Source organism: Rhinopithecus bieti, unplaced genomic scaffold, assembly GCF_001698545.2.
Source record: "Rhinopithecus bieti isolate Rb0 unplaced genomic scaffold, ASM169854v2 scaffold_13352, whole genome shotgun sequence".
In the NCBI taxonomy this organism is placed as follows: Eukaryota; Metazoa; Chordata; class Mammalia; order Primates; family Cercopithecidae; genus Rhinopithecus; species Rhinopithecus bieti.
This window is the reverse complement of record NW_016808026.1, coordinates 1,287,720-1,304,118: the sequence shown is the minus strand read 5'-3', so window position 1 is coordinate 1,304,118 and position 16,399 is coordinate 1,287,720. Positions and strand designations below refer to the sequence as shown.

At 37.0% G+C, this 16,399-nt stretch overlaps 1 pseudogene; it reads right to left on the bottom strand.

Annotated features, from left to right (window-relative positions):
* Positions 1-15,663: 15,663 nt before the first annotated feature.
* LOC108537574 (NADH dehydrogenase [ubiquinone] 1 alpha subcomplex subunit 5 pseudogene) lies at positions 15,664-16,028 on the bottom strand (annotated as a pseudogene).
* Positions 16,029-16,399: the final 371 nt, after the last annotated feature.

Here is a 16,399-nt window from a genome sequence, read left to right as displayed (position 1 = left end):
GCCATGATTAATTCTCAAAATTACTGTGTGAGATAGGTATTATTAGAAGAAACTGAAGCTTTGAAAATAGTAGTTTTGCCTAAGGTTCATGTCTCTCTGCTGCTGTGCTCTTCGTGTAGAGGCCTACTTTTTTTTTGTCTACATTATTGTAACAGCCCCCAACTAATCTTGGCTCTAGTCTTGTCCCCTGATTGAATCATATCACACCTAGCAGTAGCCAGAGTGACTTATCTAAAGTACAGATCTGGTAATGTAACTTTCTTGCTTAAAACCCAACAGCAGTTCCCTGTTCTTAAAATATAAATTTAACTCACTAGAGCTTTCATGATCTGGCTAGTTTCTTTTTTTTCACTTTTAAGTTCAGGAGTACACGTGCAGGTTTGTTATATAAGTAAACTTGTGTCATGGGGGTTTGTTGTACACAATTATTACGTGGGGGGTTGTTGTACTCAATTATTAAACAATTTGTTGTACAGATTATTTCATCACCTAGTGATATGTTACATCATATCTAGTGATATCTGTATAGCATTTCACACCTAGTACACAGTAGTTATTTTTTCTGATCCTCTCCTTTGTCCCACTCTCCACCTTTTGATAGGGCCCAGTATGTGTTGTTCCCCTCCCTCTATGTGTCCATGTGTTCTTTCTCATCATTTAGCTCCCACTTATAAGTGACAACATGCAGTATTTGGTTTTCTGTTCCTGCATTTGTTTGCTAAGGATAATGGCCTCCAGCTCCATCCATGTTCCTGTAAAGGACATTATCTTGTTCTTTTTTATGGCTACATAGTATTCTATGGGATATATGTGCCACATTTTCTTTATCCAGTCTGTGATTGATGGGTATTTAATTCCCTGTCTCTGCTATTGTGAATCAGTGCTACAATGAACATAACACATGCATGTGTCTTTATAATACAACAATTTATATTCCTTTGGGTATATTTCCAGTAATAGGATTGCTGGGTCAATGGTATTTCTGTTTTTAGGTCTTTGAGGAGTGGCCACATTGTCTTCCACAATGGTTGAACTAATTTAGACTTCTGCCAACAGCATACAAGCATTGCTTTTTCACCACAACCTCACAAGCATCTGTTATTTTTTGAATTTTTAATAATTAGCCATTCTCAGTGGTGTGAGATGGTATCTCATTGTGGTTTTGATTTGCATTTCTGTGATGATTGGTGATGTTGAGCTATTTTTCATATGATTGTTGGCTGTATGTATGTCTTTTTTTTGAAAAGTGTTCATGTCCTTTACCCAGTTTTTAATGTTTTTTTCATGTAAATTTGTTTTAAGTTCTTTATAGATGCTGAATGTTAGTTTTTTTTGTTGTTGTTTGTTTGGTTTTGTTTTGTTTTTTGAGACGGAGTCTTGCTCTGTCACCCAGGCTGGAGTGCAGTGGTACAATCTCGGCTCACTGTAAGCTCCACTTCCTGGGTTCATGCCTTTCTCCTGCCTCAGCCTCCCGAGTAGCTGGGACTACAGGCACCCACCACAACGCCCGGCTAATTTTTTTTTTTTTTTTTTTTTTGTATGTTTAGTAGAGATGGGGTTTCACCGTATTAGCCATGATGGTCTCGATCTCCTGACCTCGTGATCCGCCCGCCTCGGCCTCCCAAAGTGCTGGGATTACAGGCGTGAGCCACTGCACCCAGCCTAGATTAGTTCTTTATAGATGCTGGATATTTTGCAAACTATGCATCTTTGTCAGATGCATAGTTTGCGAAAATTTTCTCCCATTCTGTAGGTAGCCTGTTCACTCTGTTGACCGTTTCCTTTGCTGGACAGAAGCTCTTCAGTTTAATTGGATTCCATTTGTCAATTTTTGCATTTGTTGCAATTGCTTTTGGCATCTTTGTCCTGAGATCTTTGCCTATTTCTGTGTCTAAAATGGTATTGCCTAGCTTGTCTTCCAGGCTTTTTATAGTTTTGGGTTTTACATTTAATAAGTCTTCAATTCATCATGAGTTAATTTTTGTATATGGTATAAGGAAGGGGTCCAGTTTCAGTCCTCTGCATGTGACTAGCCGGTTACCCCAGCACTATTTATTGAATAAAGAATCCTTTTCCCATGGCTCGTTTTTGTCAAGTTTGTTGAAGATCAGATAGTTGTTGGTGTGCCTCCTTATTTCTGGGTTCTCTATTGTGTTCCATTGATCTGTGTGTCTGTTTCTGTACTACTACCATGCGGTTTTGGTTACTGTAGACCTGCAGTGTAGTTTGAAGTTGGGTAGCATGATGTCTCCAGCTTTGTTCTGTTTGCTTAGGATTATCTTGGCTATTTGGGCTCTTTTTTGGTCCTATATGAATTTTAAAATAGTTTCTTCTAGTTCTGTGAAGAATGTCAATGGTAGTTTAATAGGAATAGCATTGAATCTGTAAATTGCTTTGGGCAGTATGGCCATTTTAACAATATTGATTCTTCCTACCCATGAACGTAGAATGTTATTCCATTTGTTTGTGTCATCTCTGATTTCTTTAAGCATAGTTTTATAGTTCTCCTTCTAGAGATCTTTTACCTCCCTGGTTAGCTGTGTTTTGGGGCATTTTATTCTTTTTGTTGCAGTTGTGAATGGAATTGCATTCCTAATTTGGCTTCAGCTTGATTGTTGTTGGTGTATAGGAATTTAGTGATATTTGCACATTGATTTTATATACTGTGACTTTGCTGAAATAGTTATCAGCTTAAGAAGCTTTTGGGCTGAGACTATGGGGTTTTCTAGATACAGGATCATGTCATTTGCAAACAGGAATAATTTGACATCCTCTCTTCCTATTTGGATGCCCTTTATTTGTTTATTTTGCTCGATTACCCTAACCGGGACTTCCAATACTATGTTGAATAGCAGTGGTGAGAGAGGGTGGCATCCTTGTCTTGTGTCGGTTTTCAAGGGTAATGCTTCCAGCTTTTGTCCATTCATTATGATGTTGGTTGTGGGTGTGTTTGTCATAGATGGCGCTTATTATTTTGAGGTATGTTTCTTAATACCTAGTTTACTGAGAGTTTTTAATATGAACAGGTGTTAACTTTTAGCAAAAGCCCCTTCTGCATCTGTCAAGATAATCATGAGGTTGTTATCTTTAACTCTCTTTATGTGATGAATCACATTTATTGATTTGCACATGTTGAATCAATCCTGCATCCCAGGGATAAAGCCTACTTGATCACAGTGGATAAGACTTTTGATGTGCTACTGGATTCAGTTTGCCAGTATTTTTTGAGAATTTTTGCATCGGTGTTCATCAAGAATATTTGCCTGATGTTTTCTTTTGTTGCCAATAAGTTTTTTGTTTTTGTGTTTTCGTTTGTTTTTTTTTTTTTTTTTAATACTAAAACCTCCATCAGGTTTTGGTGTCAGGATGATGCTGGCCTCATAGAATGAGGAGCAATTTTTTTGACTAGTTACAGCAGGAACAGTACCAGCCCTTCTTTGTACATCTGGTAGAATTCAGCTGTGAATCCATCTGGGCTTTTTTTTGGTTGGTAGGCTATTTATTACTGACTTAATTTCAGAGTTTGTTATTAGCCTGTTTAGGGATTCAGCACTTTTTTTCCTGGTTTAGTCTTAGGAGGGTGTATGTGTCCAATAATTTATCCATTTTTTCTAGATTTGTCTAGTTTATGTGCGTACAGGTGTTTGCAACATTCTCTAATGATTGTTTGTATTTCTGTGGGGTCTGTGGTAGTATCCCCTTTGTTGTTTCTGATTGTGCTCATTGGAATTTTCTCTCTTCTTTATTAGTTAGTGGTCTATAATAGTTAGTGGTCTATTTTATTAATTTTTTCAAAGAAACAGCTCCTGGATTTGTTGATCTTTTGAATTGTTTTTTGCATCTCAGTCTCCTTCAGTTCACCTCTCATTTTGATTATTTCTTGTCTTTACTAGCTTTGGGGTTTGTTTGTTCTTGGTTCTCTAGTTCTTTTAGTTGTGATGTTAAGTTGTTAATTTGTGATCTTTCTAACTTTTTGATGTGGGCATTTAATGCTATAAATTTCCCTTTTAATACTGCCTTAGCTGTGTCCCAGAGATTCTGGTATGTTGTATTGTTGTTCCATTGGTTTCTAAGAACAACTGTTTTGTTTTGTTTTTTTTTGAGACGGAGTCTCGCTGTTGCCCAGGCTGGAGCACAGTGGCATGATCTCTGCTCACTGCAGGCTCTGCCCCCCGGGTTCGTGCCATTCCCCTGCCTTAGCCTCCCAAGTAGCTGAGACTATAGAAACCCTCCACCACGCCTGGCTGATTTTTTTGTATTTTCAGTAGAAATGGGGTTTCACCATGTTAGCTACGATGGTCTCGATCTCCTGACTTCGTGATCTGCCTGCCTCGGCCTCCCAGAGTGCTGGGATTACAGGCACGTGCCACCGTGCCTGTCCTGTTTCCAAGAACTTCTTCATTTCTGCCTGAATTTTATTATTTACCCAAAAGTCATTCAGGAGCAGATTATTCAATTTTCATGTCATTGTATGGTTTGTAGTGAGTCTCTTAGTCTTGATTCCTAATTTGATTGCACTGTGGTTCAAGAGATTGTTTTTTATGATTTCACTTCTTTTGTATTTGCTGAGGAGTGTTTTGCTTTGGATTATGTAATCAAGTTTTAGAGTACGTGCCATCTGGCAATGAGAAGAATGTATATTCTGTTGTTTTAGGGCGGAGAATTCTGTAGGTATCTGTCAGGTCTGTTTGATCTAGTGCTGAATTCAGGTCCTGAATATCTTTGTTAATTTTCTGTTTCGATGATCTAATACTGTCAGTGAGGTGTTAAAGTCTCCCACTATTATTATGTGGGAGTCTAAGTCTCTTTGAAGATCTCTAAGAACTTGCTTTATGAATCTGGGTGTTCCTGTGTTGAGTGCATATATATTTAAAATAAATCTTGTTGAATCGAACCCATTACCATTATGTAATGCTCTTCTTTGTCTTTTTTTTATCTGTGTTTTAAAGTCCATTTTGTCTGAAACTAGGATTGCTTTTTTCTCTTTTTCATTTGCTTGGTACATTTTTCTCTTTTCATTTTAAACCTATGTGTGTCATTGGATGCGAGATGAGTCTCTTGAAGATACCATACCAATGGGTCTTTGTTCTTTATCCAGCTTGCCATTCTGTGTCTTTTACCTGGGGCATTTATCCCATTTACATTCAAGCTTAGTATTGATATGTGTGGATTTGATCCTGTCATCATGATGTTTCCTGGTTATTTTGCAGACTTGTTTATGCAGTTGCTTTATAGTGTCATTGGTCTGTACACTTCAATGCGTTTTTGTAGTGTCTGGTAATGGTCCTTCCTTCCCATGTTCAGTGCTTCATTCAGGAGCTCTCGTATAGCAGGTCTGGTGGTAACGAATTCCTTCAGCATTTGCATGTCTGAAAAGCATCTTACTTCTCCTTTGCTTATGACGCTTTGGCAAGATATGAAATTCTGGGTTGGAATTTAAGAATTTTGAATATTGGCCCCCGGTCTCTTCTGGCATATAGAGTTCCTGCTGAGAGGTATGCTGTTAGTCTGATGGACTTCCCTTTGTAGGTGACCTACTCTTTCTCTCTAGCTACCTTTACCATTTTTTCTTTCATGTTGACCTTGGAGAATCTGATGATTATGCGTCTTGGGGATGATCTTCTTGTGAAATATCTTACTTGAGTTCTCTGCATTTTCTGAATTCGAATGTTGGCTTCTCTAGCTAGGTTGAGGAAGTTCTCATGGATGATATCCTGAAGTATGTTTTCCAAGTTGGTTCCATTTCCCACATCTCTTTCAGAGACACCAATGAGTTGTAGATTTGATCTCTTTACATAATCCCTTATTTCTCAGAGGTTTTGTTTCTTCCTATTCATTCTTTTTTCTCTATTCTTGTCTTGACTATCTTGTTTCAGAACGCCAGTCTTCAAGCTCTGAGATTCTTTCGTCTGCTTGGTCTCTTCTGCTATTAATACTTGTGATTGAGTTATGAAATTCTTAAAGTGTGTTTTTCAGCTCTATCAGGTCGGTTACATTCTTTTCTGTAGTGGCTGTTTTGTCTGTCAGCTCCTGCATTGTTTTCTTGTGATTTTTAGCTTCTTTGGATTGGGTTTCAATGTACTCCTGTAGCCCAGTGATCTTTGTTACTATTCATATTCTGATTTCTGTTTCTGTCATTCAGTCATCTTAGCCCAGTTCAGAACCCTTGCTGGAGAGGCGATGTGGTCATTTGGAGGGAAAAAGGCACTCTGGTTTTGTGAGTTTTCAGAGTTCTTATGCTGGTTCTTACTCATCTTGTGGGCCTGTCTACCTTCAATCTTTGAGGTTTCTGATCTTTGGATTTTTTTTCCCCTTTTATCCTATTTGATAACTTTGAGTGTTTATGGTGTAAGGTGGATTCAGCTGACTGGCTTCATTTCTGGAAGATTTTGGGGGGCCAGTGCTCAGTTCCCAACTCCTGGACTGCATGCTGTAATTCTGGGATACTTGTATTGGGCCCCGACTTTGTTCTCTGGCTCTTCAAGGCTTCGAAATCCACTACGCTGGATTGGGGGGACCAACTTGCAGCACCTGTGGCAGAATGCTAGCAGTGCCAGAGTGCCTGCCTTCCTGTGGGTGTTCACCACAGTGGTGGAGACAATACAGCCTGGCAGGGTGTCAGGGACCCCCTGCTGGTAAACTGAAGGTGATGTTGGCTTGGGGCTCTAGTCACACTGGAGGTGATGGCTTGTGGGCAGGGCACTGGCGGATCTGGATTCCTTCTCTGTGCGCTGCAAGCAGGAATGATCACTCAGGGGCAGGGGATCTGGCTAGTTTTTATCTTTCTGCCTCATCTTGGTCATTCCCCTTAACCCCTGCCCTTCCCCCTCTCCCACACCATGTTCCTGCCATACTTGTGACTTCCAGCCTTTATACGCACTGCTCCCTCTGCCTGCCTTATTTCTTCCTCCACCACTTTCTTCTCTAGGCTAACTCCTGCTGTCCTTCAGTTTTCTTCCCATTGCTGCCTCTTTTGGGGAGTCTTCCTGGTTCCTCAAAACTAAGTGCCCTTCTTAGAAGCATCTCAAATATATAATGTGAGCCTCAAATGTAAATCATATATGTAGTTTTGAATTTTCTATTAACCACATTAAAAAAAGAAACAGGTGAAATTAATGTTAATATTTTAAAACTAATATATCTAAAATACTATCATTACAACACGTAAACAGTAGAAAGTAATTATTAATGAGAAGCTCTGCATTATGTTTTTCATGCTCAGTCTTCAAAATCCAGTGCAAATTTTATACTTACAGCCCATCTCAATTCAACTAACCACATTTTAAATGCTGAAAGCCACTTGGAAAACAGTGTCTATTAAAGCTGTATGTAAACATGTCCTGTGGCCCAGCAATTCTGCCCCTAGATATGAACTCAACAGGTACATAATGTATGCCAAAAGACATGTACAAGAATATTCATAGCATCCTTATTTGTTATAGTCCCAGACTAGAAACAACCCCTATGTCCATCAGCAATAGAATCAATGAATAAATTATGGTATATTAGCATATGGTAATTCTGTTTAGCAGCAGTTTCCAAATTTTCGGGTCACAGGACTCCACAGTTATTGAGGAATCCAAAGAATGGTTTTTATATAAGAGCTATATATGTTTTTAAGAATATTAGGAATTAAAATTGAGTAATTATTAAAATATTTAAAATGACAATAATAAACCTATTACATATTACTGTAAATAACATGTAAAATAAAATATGTAAAATGACAAATAACTATATTTTCCAACACAAACAAAATTATTTTGAGAACAGTGGCATTGTCTTAATGTTTTTGCAATTACCATAGAGTCAGAGTTATATGTAAAACATATTTAGTATAATGCCAGACAATACTTGTTGAATAAATGAATTAATTTATCTATAAATGGAGTAAATTACATTTATGTGATTCCTAATGTTGAATCATTTTTGCATTCATTCATAGGCCATACCAGCTTGCTAATGATAAATTTTAATCTGCTAGAATACATTTACTGATTTTTTTATACTTTGCATTTATATTTATGATATCAGTCTATTGTCAGTCTTAGCTTTCTTCTGCCCTCTGCCTCTTTTTTTCCTTCCTGTAACCTAACCTCCCTCTCTTCTGCTTGATTTTCGTATGTTAATCCATTCTTTTAGATGTACTTACAATCTTTTTTTTTTGTTGATTTCAGTGTTTAGAAGTAGTATAAAAGATTCTAGTGTTCCAGTTACTATTATTTTACCTTGTAAGATTAGAAAAGGAGAGGTGATTGTTTATGAACTGTATAGGTACTGTAATAGGAAAGCAAAAATTAACAGTTTTGTACTAATAAATGCTGAGGGGAGAAATGTTTTCATTCCTAGTATGTTTAAACTTTATTCCACTAAGCAAGATAATACAGATGAGCCTGTAAGAAGTAGATCCCTTCTTATGCATGGGCTTTGGGACTAATTAAGCCAGTAAGAGACCTCAGTGGAGATGGATCAATTCCATGAGAAGTGGAACTCACATCTGAAGGCAGGAGCTGTGTGGGAGGTAAAATGGAGATGCTAAATGAGGATTGAGCTCAAGTCAGGGGGTAGGACTCCTGTATTCTGTCAGTTGGGTACATCCAGTTTGTGTGGATGATACTTTAAGACCAAACTAATTTGCTCAAAAAGTAGCAGACATAAAGTTAACCAGAATATGGCTCCAGTGCTATCTAAACTATGATCTAGTAGCGTACTAACATGATTACTTGTATATAAAAGTATTTGCCCAGGTACAAAGGATGGGAGATTAAGGAGAACCTACTGCTATCGGTGCTGCTGGAGTGGATCACTACTCAAGGGCTAGGAGCCATATGAAAAATACAAAGGAATATTAAGAAATTGCATAAATTACATTTGTATAAGATTCAACTTCACATTATTTTTTCCACCACGTAAGAATAAGTCTGAGTGTTTGATTTGATTGCTGTATGTGGGTGGATTAGAGAGAATTAGAATCAGAATACATGATTTATCTCTCGTCTTTATTTTATTATTTTATTTATTCTTTTATTCCCTCATCTAAGTAGGGGGCTAGCTACAATAAATAGAAATTATGTTTTTTAAAGGTTTATTAGAACTCTACTGTAAAAGCATATGTGCGTGATGCCTTTGGGGAAATAACTCTTTAATTTTTAATTCCTTCATCCTTGAGTCAGCTTTGCTAATTTATATTAAATTATATGTTCTAGAACATTATTTTGCCTATATTTCCATATTTACTTTAAAGTTTTAAATAATATTATTTTAAAAATATTTTCTACATCTGTGATTATATCACCATAGTCATTCCTGATACCCATCTGTCTCTCTTGTCTGTCATTCTTTTCTTGAATAGACTTGTCAAAAATTTCTTTATTTTAGACGTTCTTCTCAAAGAACCAGCTCTTGGTTTCATGCTGTACTGCTTTCCTTGTTTTCTATTTTATTAATTTTTTTCACTATTTCTTTATTTTGTTGATTTTTGTAGCTGGTTGTTTATTTTTAAATTTTGTTTTAGACATCATACAGTAAAACTTACTCTCTTTTTTTCTGGTGCAAAGTTATATGACTGTTAACACATGTACACATTCATATAACTACCACTAAAATCAGGATGTAGAACAGTTCAGCACCCCAGAAAACTCTTGCCTGTTCTTCCTTTATAGTCACATCCATGTCCTCACCACCCTTAATCTGTGATAGCCACTGAGATGTTCCTAACCATAGTTTTGTCTTTTTAAAAATGTCATATAGATGGAATTGTCCAACACATAACCATTCGAGACTGACTGCTTTTACTCAGCATAGTATCTTGGAGATTCATGCACATTGTTGCATTAATCAGTAGTTTTATTCCTTGCCGTTGTATGGATATACCACAGTTTATCAGTTCACCTATTGAAGGACATTTCCATTGTTTTCCGTTTTTGGCTATTATAAATAAAGCTTCTACAAATATCTAGTACAGATTTCTGTGTGGACATAAGTTTTTATTTCAGTAGGACAGTGGGCCCCAACCTTTTTGACACCAGGGACCAGTTTTGTGGAAGACAATTTTTTTGCAGACCTGGTAGGGAGGGAGGATGGTTTTGGAATGAAGCTGTTCCACCTCAGATCATCAGGTATTAGATTCTCATGAGGAATGCCCAACCTAGATCCCTTGCACGTGCAGTTCACAATAGGGTTCGCAGTCCACCACCAGGAGGTGGACCTCAGGCGGCACATTAGTCTGTTTTCTGACTGTTGTAAAGAACTGCCTGAGACCGGGTCATTTATAAAGGAAAGTGGTGTAGTTTCTCACAGTTCAGCATGGCTGAGGAGGCCTCAGGAAACTTACAGTCCTGGTGGAATGTGAAAGGGAAGCAAGGCACCTTCTTCACAAGGTGACAGGAAGGAGAATGAACACAGGAGGAACTACCAAACAATGATAAATCATCAGATCTCATGAGAACTTGCTCACTATTACGAGAACAGCATGGGGGAAACCACCCCCATGATTCAGTTACCTCCACCTGATCTCTCCCTTAACACGTGGCGATTATAAAGATTATGGGGATTACAATTCAATATGAGATTTTGGGTGGGGACATAGGCAGACGTTATCAGATGGTAATGCTTGCTCACCCACCACTCACTTCCTGCTCTGCTGCCCAGTTCCTAATAGGCCACGGACCATTACCAGTCTGCAGCCTAGGGGTTAGGGACCCCTACTTTAGGGTAAATACTTAGGAGAAGAATTGCTGGGTCCTAAGTTACACATACATGCTTAACTTATTAAGAAACTATCAAACCATTTTCCAGAGTGACTGTATCAGTTTGCATTCTGACTAGCAGTGTGAGAGTGTTCCAGTTGCTCTGCATCTTTGTCAGTACTTGATATTGTTAATATTTTTGTTTTTGTCATTCTAGAAGGGATATGGTGGTAGCTCATCTGATTTGCATTTGTGTTTTTTAATGGCTAATGATATTGAACATCTCATATACTTCTTTGCCATCTTGTGTAAAATGTTTAAGTTCATTACACATTTTTAATTGGGTTGGTGGTTTTTTTGCTGTTGAGTTTTGGGAGTTCTTATATATATTTTTTCCCCTCTGAATCTGTAGCTTGTCTTTGTATTCTCTAGACAGTGCCATTGGCAAAGGAAAAGTTTTGTTTTGTTTTGTTTTGTTTTGTTTTTTTTGAGACGGAGTCTCGCTCTGTTGCCTGGGCTGGAGTGCAGTAGCCTGATCTCAGCTCATGCAAGCTCCACCTCCCGGGTTTACGCCATTCTCCTGCCTCAGCCTCCCAGTAGCTGGGACTACAGGCGCCCGCCACGGCAAAGGAAAAGTTTTAAAATTTGGTGAAGTTCAACTTGTCTGTTTTTTATGAGTTGTTTTTTGTGTCATTTCTAAAAGCTCTTTACCTAATCCCGGATCACAGAGGTTTTCTTCTGCTTTTTTTCTAAAAGTTTTAGAGTTTTATGTTATACATTTAGATCTAAAGTTCATTATAGTTTATCTTTTTAAAAGGTATGAGGTTTAAAAAAGAGGTTCAGTTTTTGCATATGGATAACCACCAGTTGTTCCAACACCATTTATTGAAAATATTATCCTTTCCCATTGAGCTGCTTTTGCATGTTTATCAAAGATCAGGTGGCTATATTTGCATGGGTCTATTTCTGGATTATATTCTGTTCCATTGTTCTGTGTGTATCATTTTGTCATGATCACACTTTCTTAGTTACTGTAGCTTTATCCTAAGTCTTAAAATTGGGTAGTGTATGCAATCCTTTCAGTTTTATTCTTTGTAAAAATTAACTATTCTAATTCCTTTTCTCTTCCATATACATTTTAGAATCAGCTTGCTTTTATCTACAAAATGTCCTGCAGGGATTTTGATTGATATGTTAAATTTACAGATTACTTTAGGAAGAATTGACATCTTTACTATGTTCAGTTTCTAATCCATGAATGCAGAGTTGCTCTGTTAATTTAGGTCTTTGATTTCTTTCATTAGTGTTTCATAGTTCTCAACACACAAATCCTTTGTATGTTTTGTTAGATTATACATATTTTATATGGGGGGAGCTATAGAAAATAATATTGCTTTTAAAGTTTGATTTTTAATTGTTTTTTGCATGTATATGAAATGTAATTGGTTTTTGTGTTGACCTTGTGTCTAAATTAACTTGTTACTTCTAGGAGTATTTGTGTAGATTTCTCTCAAATTTTCTGCATAATTATGTCATCTGTGAATATGGACAGTATTATTTTTGCCTTTCCCAACTATACACCTTTTTAAAATTTATTTATTTTCTTGCCTTACTGCATTGGCTAAGACTTTTAGTATGTTGAATAGGAGTGGTGAGAGTGCTTGCCTTGTTTTCCATCATGGGTGGAAAGTATTTCAGATTCCACCATTCAGTATGTTAGCTGTAAGGTTTTTGTAGATGCCTTTTTACCAAGTTGAGGATATTCTTTTGTATTCCTAGTTTGCTAAGAGTTTTATTATGAATCTTTATTATGAACATCATTATGTTGTATTTTGAAAAACTCCTTTTCTGTATCTACTCATGTCATTATGTGATTTTTCTTTTTTGACTGTTAGTATGATGGATTACATTGATTGACTTTTTTCAAATATGTAACTAGCCTTTCATTCTGAGGATAAACCACTGGGTTGTAGTGTATTATGCTTTTTTAAAAATAACAGTTTTATGTGATGAACTTCAACTTTTTAAAGTGTACAGTTCAATTTTTAGCATATTCACAAAGTTACACAACTGTCACCACTATCTAATTCCAAAATATTTGCATTGGCCCAAAAGGAAACTCTGTATCTATTAACAATCACTACCCATTCTTCCTACCCTCTGGCCCCTGGAAACTACAAATCAGCCTTCTGTCACTATGGATTTGCCTATTCTGGGCATTCATATAAATGAAATCATACAAAATTTGGTCTTTTATGTCTGGCTTCTTTCACCTAGCATAATGTTTTCATGGCTTATTCTTGTCATAGTATGACTGTAACATGGCTCAGTACTTTATTCCCAAAAATTCCATTGTATGGATATTCCACTTGGTGTATCTGTTCATCAGTTGACAGACATTTGAGTAATTTGCACTTTGGGACTATTGTGAATAATGCTATGAATATTTCTGTGGAAGTTTTTGTGGGCACATAGTTTCAGTTCTCTTGGGTATATACAAAGGAGTAGAATTACTGACTCATATAGTAATTCTATGTTTACCTTTTTGAGGAACTCCAAACTGTTTTCCAAAGGGCAGCACTATTTTACATTCCCACTAGCAGTATGTGAGGGTTCCAGTGTCTCCACATCCTTGCCAACACTTTGTCTGTCTTTTTCATTACAGCTGTTTTAATTGGTATGAAGTTGTATGTCATGGTGTTTTTGATTTTCATCTCCCTAATGAATAATGATGTTGAGGTTCTTCTCATATGTTTATTGACCTTTTGGGTTTATACTCTGAAGAAATATCTATTCAGATATTTTGCCCATTTCTTAATTGGTTAGAGTATCTGTGTTGTTGAGTTATAAGAGTTCTTTAAACATTGTGGTTATTAACCCTGTTATCTGATATATGATTTTTCAAATATTTTATCCTGTTTTGTAGTTTGTTCTTTTACTTTCTTAATGGTGTTCTTTGTGGCACAAGTGTTTTCAATTTTGAGACAGTCCAGTTTACCTAGTTTTTGTTACTTGTGCCTTTGATATTATATCTAAGAATCCATTTGCTAACCCAAGGTCATAGGGGTTTACTCTGGTGTGGTTTCTTTTATTCCCCTAAGAGTTCTATAATTTTGCTGTTGTATATAGGTTTCTGATCCATTTTGACCTGTTTTTTGCATATGATATGAGGTAGGGGTCAAATTCATTCTTTTGCACATGGCTTCCTTTGTTCCAGCATGATTTGTTGAAAAGACTAGTCTTTCTCCCATTTAATCTTCCTGGCACACTTGTTGAAAATCAACTGACTGAAATTATGATCTGTATTTTATGACCTATATTGTCTATCCCTATGCCGGTACCACACTGTCTTCATTAGTGTCGCTTTGTAGTAAGTTTTGAAATCAGAAAGTGTGAGTATTCCAATTTGTTTTCATTTTTCAAGATCGTTTTTGCTATTCTGGATTTCTTGAATTTTCATATGAATTTTAGGATTAGTTTATCAATTTCTAGGCTCAGGGGAAGGTAGCTAGGATTTTGATAGGAATTGCATGGAATCTGTAGAGCTTATTTGTCAAGAATTGTTGTCTTACTAATCTTAGTCCTTCTGATTGATGAACATGGGATATGTCTTTTCATTCATATAGATTTTAATCTCTTTCAATAATATTTTGTAGTTTCAGAAACTATTTTATTCCTTTTCATGCTATTGCAAGTGGAATTGTTTTCTTAGTTTTCATATTATCATTGTTGGTGCATATGAATATACTTTTTCTTGTATCCTGTGACCTTGTTGAACTTATTAGCTCTAATAAGTTTTTGTTTCTGTGAATACCTTAGGATTTTTCATATACAAAATTTTATCATATGCAAATAGAGATGGTTTTACTTCTTCCCTTCTGATTTGGTTTGGCTACTTCCCCACCAAATCTCAACTTGAATTGTATCTCCCAGAATTCCCCGGTGTAATGGGAGGGACCCAGGGGAGGTAATTGAATCATGGGGGCCAGTCTTTCCCGTGCTATTCTCGTGGTAGTAAATAAGTCTCATGAGATCTGATGTGTTTTTCAGGGGTTTCCTCTTTTGGTTCTTCCTCATTTTTTCTTACCGCTGCCATGGAAGAATTGCCTTTTCCCTCCCGCCATGATTCTGAGATCTCCGCAGCCATGTGGAACTAAGTCCAATTAAACCTCTTTTTCTTCCCAGTCTCAGGTGTGTCTTTATTAGCAGCGTGAAAACAGACTAATACACCTTCCAATCTAAATGGCTTTTTTTCCTTACCTAATTGTCCTGTCCAAAACCTGTAGTACAGGGTTGAATGAAAGTGGCAAGAGTGGATATCTTTGTTTTTATTTGTAATCACCTTTAATTTTCCTGCTCTTTTACTGCTTTTTTTTTTGTCCTGTCATTTTTCTTTGCTTTTTTTAAATAAAATTACACTTATTATGGATTTTGTAATCATTATATAATTATATATTTCAGTTTTGCTTTACATACATAAAGATCACAGCCAAGGAGGTTACCCATAATTTCAAATTTTATCACCAGCCGCTTGTGCTGTTTTGTATTTGAAAGTATTCACTCTTACTATTTACTTCAAACAGGGATCAGTAACTTTGTTTAAACAATAATAATTAAGGGCCTTTTCTTCTTTGGGACAATAAAAAATTAAATGATGTATTGAAGATACTACTAAAGAAACTCTACTTTTTGATTATGGCCTCTGCATTGAAGAGCTGTAGGAATTTTTCTAAATGTCAGATCTTCCCACAACCTCGCTGTTCAAAGAAATAACATCTTTGAAATAATTCGCGCACTTTACAAATCAGAATTTGATTCACAACACCATATTACCATAATCACTAATTTTAAAAAACCTCCTAAATATTTTGTGTATCATTTTTCTTGATTATAAAATGTCAATAATATGGAGACACTCTTAATATAACAGAATATTAAATCAGCTTCCCATCAACCCACCAAAGTCATTTAGTGATTATATTGGCCATTTCCACTGATTGGCAGGAGGCTCTTCCCCTAAGGCTCCCATGGTTTTCACTGCATCATTTTTCTCACCAGACTTAGTTAATTTTCAACCCGAGGAATCACCTCTTCTATTTGATCACCTTGAGGTTGGTCTTCTAATTTTTTAACATCTGGTTCCACTTTAACCATAGCCAGCCTCTCATGTTCTGTATACTTTCTATGTGCTGAATTTTCAAGGATTTGCTCAAGAACATCAAGAATCTTTGTGTACAATATTCTCAGCCTCTCTTACGGACTCTTGCATACAGCCAATCCCACAAGGCCAGTGGTCTTCAGCACACCTACCACGACAGTAACGAGCCAATGACCTGCCATTTTTCTTGAAGTCTTTAATCAGGCTGAATTTTATTTTACTGTGTTCTCTCTCCCTCTCCCCTTACCCTCCCCTCCCCTCTCCCCTTCCCACTCCCTTCTCCCCTCTCCTCCCCCCCAGCCTCTCTCCCCACTCCATCTTCCCTTCTTTCCCCCACAACCAAGAAACATGTATGGGTTGTGTGTATGTATATATTTGTTTCTTGTTGTTGTTTGTTTGTTTTCTGAGACGGAGTCTCGCTCTGTCACCCAGGCTGGAGTGCGGTGGCACAATCTCGGCTCACTGCAAGCTCCTGCCTCCCAGGTTCACACCATTCTGCTTCAGCCTCCGGAGTAGCTGGGACTACAGGCCACCACACTCGGCTAATTTTTTT